Genomic DNA, 12,688 nt, shown 5'->3' with positions numbered 1-12,688 from the left:
TTCCAGGCCATAGTGGAAATAAGGGATAGCAATAGCTTGCATGCATTCCTATCATCTGTTGCTTGTAGGACTCCTAGTCAATTTGTTCCAGATTCTTTTTCGTTTGTCTCTTTGAAAGAGATGGGGTAAAGAGGTAAGACGATAGACAAAATGATTATCTCTCCCTAGAGACAGAAGAATGAACTCCTGAATGATTCTCTTTTTCTTTCCTCTGTAAAGGAGAGCCTCTAGAAGCCTCTAGAACTGAGGTTGAGAACTTGGTCAAACTTGAGAACTTGAGGAGTGGTAGGATTACAGAATCCAGGAAAGGTCTCATCTGTATGGAGGTCTTTAGAGGAGACATTTAGCCATGTTTTGTGTTGTTTGGGGCAAAACGTAGAGTTTTGGAAACAAGAATTTCCAATGACTTTTAGAACTCCCCTCTACTGCAGGAGAGTAAAACAGGCCAGACCATGGTCAAGAAGAGTACTTGTGGCCTTTGGCCCATGGATAATTACCCCTGGTGACCTTAGGATTTCTTTCTACTAACAATACCTTCCTCTTATTGGCATTTACTTCCAGCCAGGCATTATGTTACAAAATTCACATATGTTATTTCATGTGATGTGATATTTGTATGTCACTAGGATATGTGAACATAAGCACTACAGTCTAGGCTCCTTAAACTCAAGTGGAACAACATTGACAATTATATTTTCACCTGGTAACAAATTGTTTGTGGGAATTACACATTTTTACTAACTTCATGTTCTGGAGACTTTGAAATGCCTTACCACTCTTATCAGAAATCATTAACCTTTTCTCTCAACCAATTGTAATTTCAATCTCATCTGCTTCTTTGCAGTTGCACTGTGCCATCTGTCCTTTCTATATAATGTTGCTTAGATGAGTAAATACTATAGTCCTGGTCTTCCCAACTGTGCTTCTTTGTGATACATACTTTGAAATATGCCACTTTGCACCCTTCGTTTCCCTCACAAAGGTGATTTCCTCAGTAACATTCCCATTTTCCAGTATTCTTACTCCATATACCCATTCTTCCTACCCTTAAGCCATCATATCCTTAAGCCTTTCTTCTGTCTCACCTCCTATTCCTGACAGCCCCATCACAGCTTTTATTGTAGATTCAATAATCATCTCCCAAAGATTTCTATGTCCTAATCCTTGAAAATTGTGATTATGTATCTTACATTGCAAAAATGATTTTCCAGGGATGGCTAAGGATCTTGAGATGGAGAGATTATCTGGATGGACCCAATGTTATCACAGGTCATGATGAAAAGGAGGCAAGAGGATTAGAGTTAAATATAGAAGTTTTGATACTAGAAGCAAAAAGTTGTAGTGATAATGATGGAGAAGATTCTGGAACTAATGAATGAGGACAATCTCAACCAGCTAGAAAAAGGCAAGAAAATATTATTTTCCCAGAGCCTTCAAAAGAAACCAGATCTAATGTCATAGCTTGACTTTACTCAAGTGGGATTGATTTTTTGGTTACTATAGCCTTGTAGTATAATTTAAAGTCAGGTATTGTGATGCCTCCAGATTTGTTCTTTTTACTTATAATTGTTTTCAGTATTTGAGCTCTTCTCAATAGGTAGGTATTTAGTGAGGTGAAATGGATTCTCTCACAGGATTTCTCATATATTTTTTTCTCTCCAGTGACCCCTAAAGCCTTGCATGCAATACCATACACGTGCACCTGAGTGATATTTATTTGCTAAATGATTGACTTTGATATTTTAAAATAGAAGTCTTATTTGCATTTAAGAATTTTAGTGCTCATTCCCAGAAGCCAGTAGTATGATGGGTCTTGTTTGGTTTCAGAATTGTAACTAGCTCTCACTACTGATTTTAGGAAGCTAACAGCTCATTGATCTCAGGATTGAGGGTATGGAACTGTACCATACAAACTGTGCAGGAGTGCCAAAAACACTTCAGAACAGAGAAATTTACTATTGGAACGTTTTTAAAAATTTGAATTAAAGGATGATACATAATCAGTTGAAGCAGAACCAATTTCTATTTCATTAATTATAAGGAATTATATGCAAAAACCTAAGTTAACTGAACTGGATTTATATTTGTGAATCACGTCAGTGATATTTCTGTGCCCCTGGTGGTCTACAAGCGGTGGGATTTCCAGCTATCTACCCTGAATCTGTCTCTGATCCCAAGAGGCTGAAACACTATAAAAAGGAGAGACTAGCCAAAAAAGAAAGGCTTCATCAGAAAGCACTAATTGTTAATTTTTTCACATAATCAAGAAATACAGTGACTTTCTTTTTAATCATTCAGGACTCCTTAATTCAAAGTGTCTACTTTTATACCAGGCTTCTCCTATTTTCCAGGTTATTTAAATCAATGGGGTTTTGCAAAATGTATATTACCTGAAAATAGGAAAAATCTCTGTCCTAAGAGTTAAGAGACAGGGTTTCTTTATTCACGTGAGGCTAGAGACAGAGGAAAGCATGCTGATGAGTGTCAGTGTACATCAGAACTAGTCTAAAATGTGTCTCCAAATTTCATGAACTTTAGGGAAACTCTAAATGGTTAAGAAAATTATCCCTGGAGGGATAACCTACCAGGCTAACCCAACAATAAAGGTAAATAATTATTGTCTTCTCTAAGCCTCAGATTTTCATTTATAAACTGAATTATCAGTTGATATATCCATTATATCAACGATAATAATGGAAAGTCTTCTTGCATTGAAACATTGATCACCACTCTCATTGTAAGCACTGTGTTAGGGGCTTCAAGTAGAGGGGGCCTGCAACTTGGTCTCTTTGGGTTATTGCAAGAGTTAACAAGTTAATGTTCATAAAGCCTTAGCAGAGTACCTGGCACTAGTAGGTATTTAATAAATATTAATTATTATCAATAGCTAATATAGTAGTGGTAAAATAAAGGGCATTTCTAAGAATACCTCCTTTGAATGTTCAGTGCCTTTCTGTCTCATGTTTGATGAATGAAGAGCATGACAGTGATAATCATGAAAACATTAGAGAAATCAAAATGTTATGCAAAGGTAAGGTGTTAATGTTCACAAGTACTACAGTTCACCATATCGCCCATGGAAAGAGAGAGCTCAGTCCCCACACCTGGCAGCTGGCATCCTCTTGGCAGCCAGTAAACAAGGTGCATTTTCAATTTACACGGGAACTTACGCTTTCCATCACACCAGCTCTAACACATTGTAAAAGAAGAAAAGCTCACTCACCCTTTGCCTCCTGTCCCATGAGAAAAGATTCTGTTAGCTTTTTAAAGAACTGCTACTGCCTTGGGTTGGTGTTAAAAATGGACCTTAGTACCTGGCCTTGTGCTGGGTACAATTTAGAGAAACTACACAGGATTTTTAACTTCTGACATGTCAGAGCCCAAAACAGAAATGATTCCAGCAAACCAGTGTAACCAAATATAGATAAAGTGTTCCTGCATGTGAACAAATGACTTGAATAAAGTAAATAATCCATGGGGGGAAATCCTTGGTATTAGGAAATTTGGTTGCATTTTAAGTCCATGTCTCTCAGGAATATGCATCAGGGAAAGAATTCACTGTCATAATCCTTTTTGCTCCAGGCCATGAAAATAATAATGTGTTGGCTGCACAGAGTTCTACTGTGCAGGAAAGGTATTTTAGCAAGTCAGAGTGAATAAAGAATCGATGTTCATAGCAACACATTTTTCTGTGTTGGTTTCTTTCCTCTTTCTTGCCTTTCCTTCAATGTCCTAATCCTTGAAAATTGAATATTAAAATAGTAGAAAATCCATAGCTGACCACTTCCCTACATTGACTACCTCCTTAAGTTGACCTAATTTTCATAGACACACCACCTGAACCTTTCAGTACAGTAGGCCTAGTTCTTTATGTTGACCATCTCCATTATGTTGACCAGTTTGTTACAGTCCCTTGGATGGTCAACTTACAGAGGTTTTACTGTATATACTATTTTAGATATTTCTCTTGTCACGAAACTTTGCTACATTATGAACTCAAATCTCCATGCAAAATTTATCTTTCCCTCCTTAATAAATCCTCCTCTCCTATTCTAAACCAATACATGTAAATTGATTCTTACAGCGGGAAGTGAGTTCAAGAATGCTTTTAGGAAACTATGAAGGTAATTTAGGTATCACTTGATGTATTTTTTTTAGTTTCCATGTCTGTTTTTTCTGATTTAACTTTCCCTTAGGGGAGTTAATTTTACATAAAAGCAACAAATAAAAACATTAGAAAGAACTCTACCAGGACCATGAGCCTAGTTCTTTGTCTAAGCCTTACCACATTACCTTCATCTTGTCTCACTCTATTTTTCTTCTACCCAATCTTCTGTCCTCCCTTTCCCTTCTTTCTTTCAAAGTATTCTGGCTTGCAACCATCATGGTGAGACACAGAGTTGTTTTACATAACAAATTAAATTTAAAGATTTATAAATTTTTGCCATCCACAATGCTTTCTTTATAAAAAGCATCAAAGGGGCGGCACCTGTGTCTCAGTCAGTAAGGTGCCAGCCCCATATACTGAGGGTGGCAGGTTCAAACCCGGCCCTGGCTGAACTGCAACCAAAAAATAGCCGGGCATTGTGGCGGGCGCCTGTAGTCCCAGCTACTCGGGAGGCTGAGGCAAGAGAATCGCTTAAGCCCAGGAGTTGGAGGTTGCTGTGAGCTGTGAGGCCATGGCACTCTACCGAGGGCCATAAAGTGAGACTCTGTCTCTACAAAAAAAAAAAAAAAAAAAAGCATCAAAGAAAGAAGCTAAAAATAAATGCCACTTACCATTTACCTACTATACGTTAGCATTACTCAGTGAACCTTATTTAGAATTCCTGGAGAAAAACTTGAAACTTTGAAATTGTCAGTGACTTAAGGAATTTTAAATCTTGACCATCTGAAGAAGTCCTCTTTAAAAGCCACCTGCACCTAGTTCTTCAGTGCCCTCTTTTGCTGATTTTCAGAAAGATGAAAGAGATCATCAGAGGAAATACTGGACCAATAGAAGAGTTTTGAAGGAGGAACACAATCACTCCCACAGAATAAATGAGATTATAATGATGCCATTGGGCTGTAATAGAACATCCTTCCCAATAAGAATTAGCATAGCACAAATGTGCAGTTAGCACCCAATAAATCATGTTAAGAAGAGTGTCAATACAGTAAGATGTAGCCAGTCATCACAATTAATGCCTGCATCCCTTAGTGATAAAGGCAAGCTGTTTTCATGTTATAATCATTTGGGATGAGATTGTTTCTGCAGCTGAATTGTTACAAGCAGTTAAGTATCTAATAGAGAAGCTGCACTTTGAACAACAGCAATTGCTTTTAAAGTCTGCAAACTACAGGAATTGCTAAGCCGCTAAAGAAAATAGTAATATTAGTTGCTACTTTATCTGAAATAAAGCAATTTTACATGAGCATTTAATTACAACAAAATATGTGGTGTGGGTGAGAATGGTTTTATTTTTCTTCCTGTTGCTCAATTTCCCAAAAGAAGTCAGAAATATGAAACTCAAATATAACATTTTCTGAAAAAGACCAATCAAAACAAACAGGTGCATGATTTGCAAATAAATTTCAAAGAAAACACAAACTGAGGGGGTGGTGTTTGTCTTCTTACAATTCTGGAGTGTTCAACTGTGAGCTAAAAAATGGATGGTTGAAAATGGAAAGAGTAGAGTGAGGTTGGGATTAGGAAATTTGTTTTGCCACATAGAATCTGTCACAAATTGTCCATCTGATAGGCCCAGCTTGAGATAGGCTTTAATTTAATGAGTAGTAGTCCTTCAGTTAAACAGAAAGGAAGATATAAGAATTAAAAGTAAAATGCTTCGAGGATGCACTTTGAAGAAATCTAGAGGTGATAATAAGAAGAGGAATAAATTTGCCTATTATTTTGTTTATAGTAATCAAGCATTAGAAGACCTAAAACAAAGAGATAAGATGTTTGGATCTGTGTTTTGTAACTACCCCTTTCCAGTTGTAGTATAGTGTACAAACCCAGGATAGTTTGGATTTTCTGGAAGGTGAGATAAAGGATGGCTTGAATTAAAGTGGTAGCAATGAAGATGTGAGATGTGTTTGTACTCATGTTGTCACTCAAGTGACAACTGGGTTTAAAAAGAGATTGTAAGTTGGGCTTTAGTAAAGAGTTAGCAATAGGTTTGACTCCAGACCACTACATATGCTGCATTTGCTGGAATTAGAGAGGGTGGAAGGAAGAGTCCTTGTCATGTTAACAATTAGATGCCTGGTGGAAATACAACTAGCAATAGTGAGCATCCACTCAAATGTGAGTTTACCACCTGGGGCAAGATGTCCAGGCTAGAGTTGGAAATTGGAGGGTCAGTAAAACATAGATGATATTTAAAGGCCTAGATAATCTCAGAGGGAGGGTAGATAAAGGAGAGCTTAGGGGAGCAGAGCCTTGAGCCACTTAAAACCCTGTGAGATAACATCAAAACTGACAAAGTGTAAAGACATAGAAAAGTACATGGGGGTTAGGGGCAGCCTAGCGAGAAGGAAGGTTGGTGTATGGTTACGCTTTGTTTTCATATGAAGGCTTCTGTTTGTAGGACAGTGGAAATTATCTGACACAGAAGGAAAGACTGATAGTTCAGGAAAGACAAAATAAACTTAGGAATAAAGCTCTTCAAAAATAGTAAGATAAAACCCAAAGCAAAGGCTTGGCTCCCGTAGCTCCGTGGTTAGGGTGCCGGCCACATACACAGGGGCTGGCAGATTAGAACCTGGTCTGGGCCTGCCAAACGACAATGACAACAACAACAACAACAACAAAAATAGCCACATGTTGTGGCAGGTGCCTGTAGTCTCAGCTACTTGGGAGGCTGAGGCAAGAGAATCTCTTAGGCCCAAGAGTTTGAGTTTGCTGTGAGCTATGACTCCATGGTACTCTACCCAGGGTGACATAGTGACACTCTGTCTCAAAAAAAAAAAAAAAAAAGGAGAAAATTAATTATTTGATAAGGAGGAGGAGGAAGAGGAAAAAGAAAGAGAAGGAAGAGAGAAAACAACTAAGGATCTGACTTCTTTCTGATTCAGCATCAAATCATAAATGAGTCTTTTGGATTGAATCTACTTTTTCTGTTAAGTATGTGGCTAAGTGATGTATACAGATAAGAAGAAGAGATTTTGGAGATTGGAGGAAACAGGAGAAAGAGATCAGCATTTCTGTTTGTGTGAAAATAAATTCAGAGAGAAGGTAGTGGAATAATCTGGCAGAAGTGTAGCCTTGTTGAAAGTCATGATCCTAAATTGCAAGTGAAGCATGAGGGCAAGGTTTTATAATTTTTTCCCAACAATATTCAGCTATGTGGGTGCAGGTGAAAAGTAAAGAGGAGAGTTGTTTTTAACCAAAATTAGAGATTACCTAGAAGAACACATCAACAAAGAAAAAAAGGTGGAAAAATGAGAGAAAGAGAGATTGAGAGAAAGAGAGATAGAGAGAAAGAGAAAGGGAGGAAAGAAAAAGATAAAGGTAGGGACAAGGGAGTGGCTATAAAGTGGAACCATGAAATCTAAACTGGGAACATAAGAAAATGAGGTCTTAGTAGGTTGGTGGATAAGCAAAGAGTATTTGAATCTAAGAACTGGATGTTGCAAGGAGGCCAGACTGCAGAATACTTTGAATTAAGGTTGGTTGTTGTTTCCAAAGTTTAGCATGTAAATGTGTAAGTGAGTTTCCAGGGTAGGATAAGGGAAAAGAAAATAAGATATCAAAGAGCCAAGAACATCTATGTAAATTTAGTCACCAAGAACGATGATGGGAGTAGTAGAGAAGGGAATAAGACCAAGCCCAGTAATGAGAGGTGAGGTCTGATATGTGTGTGGCAATGGAAATGCCAATTCTGAAGAAGAAGAATAACGACCACAACTTTCACACCAGCAGACCCTGAACTTCTTAGAGGTAGAAAGCCAGTTTACAGTCCATGAGTGAAGTACAGGAGTGTCTCTTCAGAATCATTCCATACTCTTAATTACCAAACATTATATGGGGCTCACTTTGGCAGCACATATACTAAAATTGGAATGATACAGATTAGCATGGCCCCTGCACAAGGATGACATGCAAATTCATGAAGCGATCCATATTTAAAAAAAAAAATTATATGACTAATGGCTTCCTTCCTTAACCAAAGTTTTTTCTGAATTATTTAGGTCATGCCCTCAGCAAAAGATTGCTATATGGAAGGTGCCAAAAAATGTATACACATTTTAAGAGAAGAAAAAATTGCATTAAAATTGTAATACTCAGTATATATCAATAAGGTTTGTTGTCTTGTATATTGTATCTTGTATCTCTTATAATTACTGGAGCCAAAATGACTTGAATATTACATTTTTAATTCAGATTTTCCTTTCTAAAACCCTCTGTAGATGAATATATTCAAAACAAATGTGCTCAGTGTAGAAAGGAAATGTCAAATGATGCTATTCTAAATTAGTTGTAACATGAAATTTATTGAAATGAATGAATAGCAGAGACTGGCATAGCAGAAAGTTCTAGACTTTGCAATCTGAAGGAATTGTGTGTGTATGTATTTTCAGCCATTTTCTACCTAATTTTTCTTGTGTAAATCACTAAGTGCCTATTAGTCTTGGTCTGCCCACCTGTAGAGATTAGATATCATCTAATCATCTAATTATATATCATCTAATCTCTGCAGGTGGGTAGAGATTAGAGAGATGCAGAGATTAATGATATCTCTTTGCAGAACTTCTGTAAGGATTAAACTAGTTTCTATAAAATAATTTCCACAATGTCAATCACATAGCAGGCTCTATATACACAGTAAGAATTCTACTCTATGAAAAGGGTGTGACTGTATTATTTTTATTATATATTACTGAATGTACATTTATTTTTATTTGCATCTCATAAAATTTTTATTCTGTTGATTGTTATTGTCCTGTAACAATCCTTGGCAGATATATCTATTTTATATGATACAAAGCAACTCTATAGTAATTATAACTTATTTTAATATGTACAATTAATTCACGTGTAATTTTTGAAACTGTAAGTTGAAACATATCACAAGGTAGATACAAAACTTCCTAATATAAAAGAGTAAGAAACAACTATGTAACATCTTAAATATAGAGATTTGATTTTACAGAAGAAACCGACATTTTAAAGCACACTTCTCATAATAAAATATTCTCATAATAAAAATTTCTGATAAAAATTCCTTTCATTTCTGTTTAGAAATAAATAAGCATTGAATACAGGATGATGAATTAAGTGAAATTATGCATGACCATCTTTTTATCAGAATCTAGGAATCATGGACAGTCAAATTGCACTAGAAATCATTTTAATGTGTATTTCCTACCATGGCTGTGTAACAAATTACTTCAAAATGCAACAGCTTAAAACAACAAACATGTATCTCACACAACTTCTGGGAGTCAGGAATGTGGGAGCAGCTTAGATACACGATTACCACTCAGTGTCTTTTAGGAACTTCTCAGTCAGGGGTTCATTTTCTCAAGTTTCTGCTTCCGAGTTCACTCACTAGCTGTTGGCAAGTCTGAGTTCTGTTTTGGCTTTAGGCAAATCTCCATTCCTGACTGTGTGTGCCTCTCCATAGACTGCATCAGTTATGTGATAGCTAGTTTCCTCCAGGCCAGTGATGAGCCAGAGATGGAAGGGCAAGGTGAGAAAGAGAGAGAAAGATGCCCAGGAGGGAAACTAAGGCTTTCACAGCCTAACATGTTAAAGTGACATCTGATCACCTTTGCTGTGTCATGGTGCACAATGTGGAGGAGATAACACAAGAGTGTGAATACTAGAAGGAGATAACAGAAGAGTGTGAATACTAGGAGGAGATAACACAAGAGTGTGAATACTAGGAGGAGATAACACAAGAGTGTGAATACTAGGAGGTGGGGACCCTGGGGAGCCATCTTGGATGCTGGCTAATGCAAAATAACAAAGACAGCTTTTATACATTTACTTCTGGATAAAATGGGAGAAAAATTAAGGATTTCCCATTTGCTTGCCTCACTTTATAATGTAGATCGAAAGACTTTTCATCTCAAACCAATGCAAATCCAGCATGACAGCCAGCTGGATAGTCTTGGAATATTTAATCTGTTTTGTAGGAATTCAAGAGTGGCAAGGAGATAACCTTTCATCAAATATGTAGAAACATCAACCTAGATTATTGCTTTTAGATTCAAGTCTCTCCAGAGACTTCAGTTGTCACTTCTGTCATGAAAAGATAAATCCAAATGGCTCCAAACCACTCCAACTTGTCTAATATTTAAACATTCTTCTTATCTTCTTGTTCCCCAATATTTTTCTTTAGTTATTCCCCTTGTGTTCTTAAAATGATCCATATTTTTATATATACTGTAGCCACAATCTTTTAATTTTTATTATTTCAAGTTTTGAGGGTACAAAGTATTAGGCTACAATGTTATTGTGTCCTATCCCCAAGAAGTGTGCCCTGCACCCAACACTGTGCCCATTAAGTGGGAGCATACCCATCCCCCCTTCTCCCCTCTCTCTGTTGACTCATTCCCCCCTCCCCACATCTTCATATTAGAATTGAGTGCATTGTATTCTTGCTTCTCCATTCTTGTGATACATTACTAAGAAGAATGTATTCCACCTCCATCCAGGTTAATGCAAAAGCTGTAAAGTCCCCATCTTTTTAATGGCTGAATAGTAGTCCATGGTGTACAAATACCATAGCCTGTTAATTCAGTTCTGGGTTGACGGGCATTAAGGTTGTTTCCACTTTTTGCTGATTGTAAATTGAGTGTAGCCACAATCTTTGATAATAGCATATAACAGTCATCAGCATTGCATAAACAATTCTCTTTAATTTCCACAGTTTCTGAATTACCCTGGAAGAGCTCAATGGCAGCACAAAGAGGATTGTAAACTAGGGTTAAATGATGACAAGCTAAGTTTTTGTAAAGCAGGAGTTTAGAGAAGTGAAATAAAACCACCAAATGACTTTATGAAATGAGCAATTTTCACAAAGACTTAACCCTCTTTTTTATTTGCCATATTTACTTTAAGATGGATTCAGAGATTTTCTTGGAAGATGTGTCACATAGAATAATAACGTATATCCTTGTAGCTCACTTATGATGTGGAAGCACTGTCCTGAGCAATGGACACATGTCTTCCCTCTGAATTATTACAGAGACCCTCAAGATATAGAAGCTTAATTCAAATATGTCTCATTCAAAGTTCAAACTCATTTATAAGCTAAAATTATCTTTAAAAATTAGCCGAGTGCAAACTTGCTCTCTCTTAAGAATAGAGACCTTGAGCCAATGAGATTAAAACACCTGCTCACCTATGAAGAATTCAGTAGTTTAGCTACTATTGCAAAATTAGACTTACTGTTCTTCTAAATAAGTAGTCTTAAGAACATATAATATATTCAAGGAAATTAATAAATTCAATAAAATCTTTCATTTGATACTGCAACAGATGAAATTATTCATTGGCATTTATTTTAAACCCATTTATTCCCATGTATGTGTGTAGTTTTAGGAAAAAAAAATCCTAAGTGCACAAAATTGAAAATGGAAATGAGACCTTTGTATTGAAGTCTTTCAACTCCTTGTTCAATTTTTCAGCTGAAAGTTATAAATACCTAGAGTGTTACTCTGTTTTACACTCTTTAAATGGTCTGAATATATCAAGTTGCCAGGGGGTCCAACTTTTTTTTCTTTCCTGCCACACATTGGAAAAGTAAGAGTTGTCTTGGGTCACACATTAAATACACAAAGACTAATGAAAGATGATGAGCAAAAGAAAAGGTCCACACGTAGTCTGTGATATCCGACAAAACAAATAAGCAAAACAGACCTCAAATAATTTACGTGCAGCCCACTCGTCGCAAGTTAGCCATGTCTCCTAGATTAAATGAGACTTTTATTAGAAGATGCAAAAGAATATTGCTTTTGTGATGTGTATAGACATCCATAAATTTGTAAAAAGAAACATAAAATAATGACAAATAAATTTTAAATTAAAAACTTTTAGGTGGATTCTCTATCTTCACTTTTAGGCCAAACACTTTGTAAATCTGTGACATGGATTGGAAGTGTTTTGAAATTATTTCTTAAATATTATAAATATATAAATCATAAAGAGAGATGTATATAAAACTTAAAACACAAGAGCCATATAATGTCAGTTAAGGTGGTATATATGTGCAATATGTAAAGCACAATGTTGCCAATTACACATTATTATATTTCATATAGTGTATGTATCATATGGTTTCAATTGTAAAAATGTGTGCTTATGTACACATGAAAATTCAATTTAACTATATGAAACTGATATTTTGTAAGTCAAAATCATTCGAATATCAAGAATGTCATTCTAAGGGTCAACCTAAAATGGTGGCGATAGTTTGGTAGTAAAATTGTATGACACCTTAATGTATCCTTTATTTTCAAAAATATTTTTATAAAAGATCTTTAAGGAATGTGTATTCTTTTAATCATCAACAACAATCAAAGTATATCTATACATGCAAAGGAAGAGAAAATTATGGAAGTTGTCTTGTACATGGGAAGAACCTCCTTGAAAAACATGAAGGAGATGACCTACCTAGAAAGTAGTGAATATTAAATAAAGCAACATCAGTAAATAGGAGTTCTGCAGTGTCAGAGTTGGGGATAAGTATAAATG

General features: G+C 36.1%; 1 non-coding gene across 1 annotated transcript; it reads left to right on the top strand.

The window, feature by feature from the left end:
* The first annotated feature begins 8,011 nt into the window (after positions 1-8,011).
* On the top strand, positions 8,012-8,113 carry LOC128595076 (U6 spliceosomal RNA). The gene has a single exon (XR_008382765.1). It is a non-coding gene; the product is annotated as a U6 spliceosomal RNA (small nuclear RNA).
* Positions 8,114-12,688: the final 4,575 nt, after the last annotated feature.

This window comes from Nycticebus coucang, chromosome 9, assembly GCF_027406575.1.
Source record: "Nycticebus coucang isolate mNycCou1 chromosome 9, mNycCou1.pri, whole genome shotgun sequence".
Taxonomy (NCBI): domain Eukaryota; kingdom Metazoa; phylum Chordata; class Mammalia; order Primates; family Lorisidae; genus Nycticebus; species Nycticebus coucang.
This window is presented reverse-complemented; position numbering and strand designations above follow the sequence as displayed.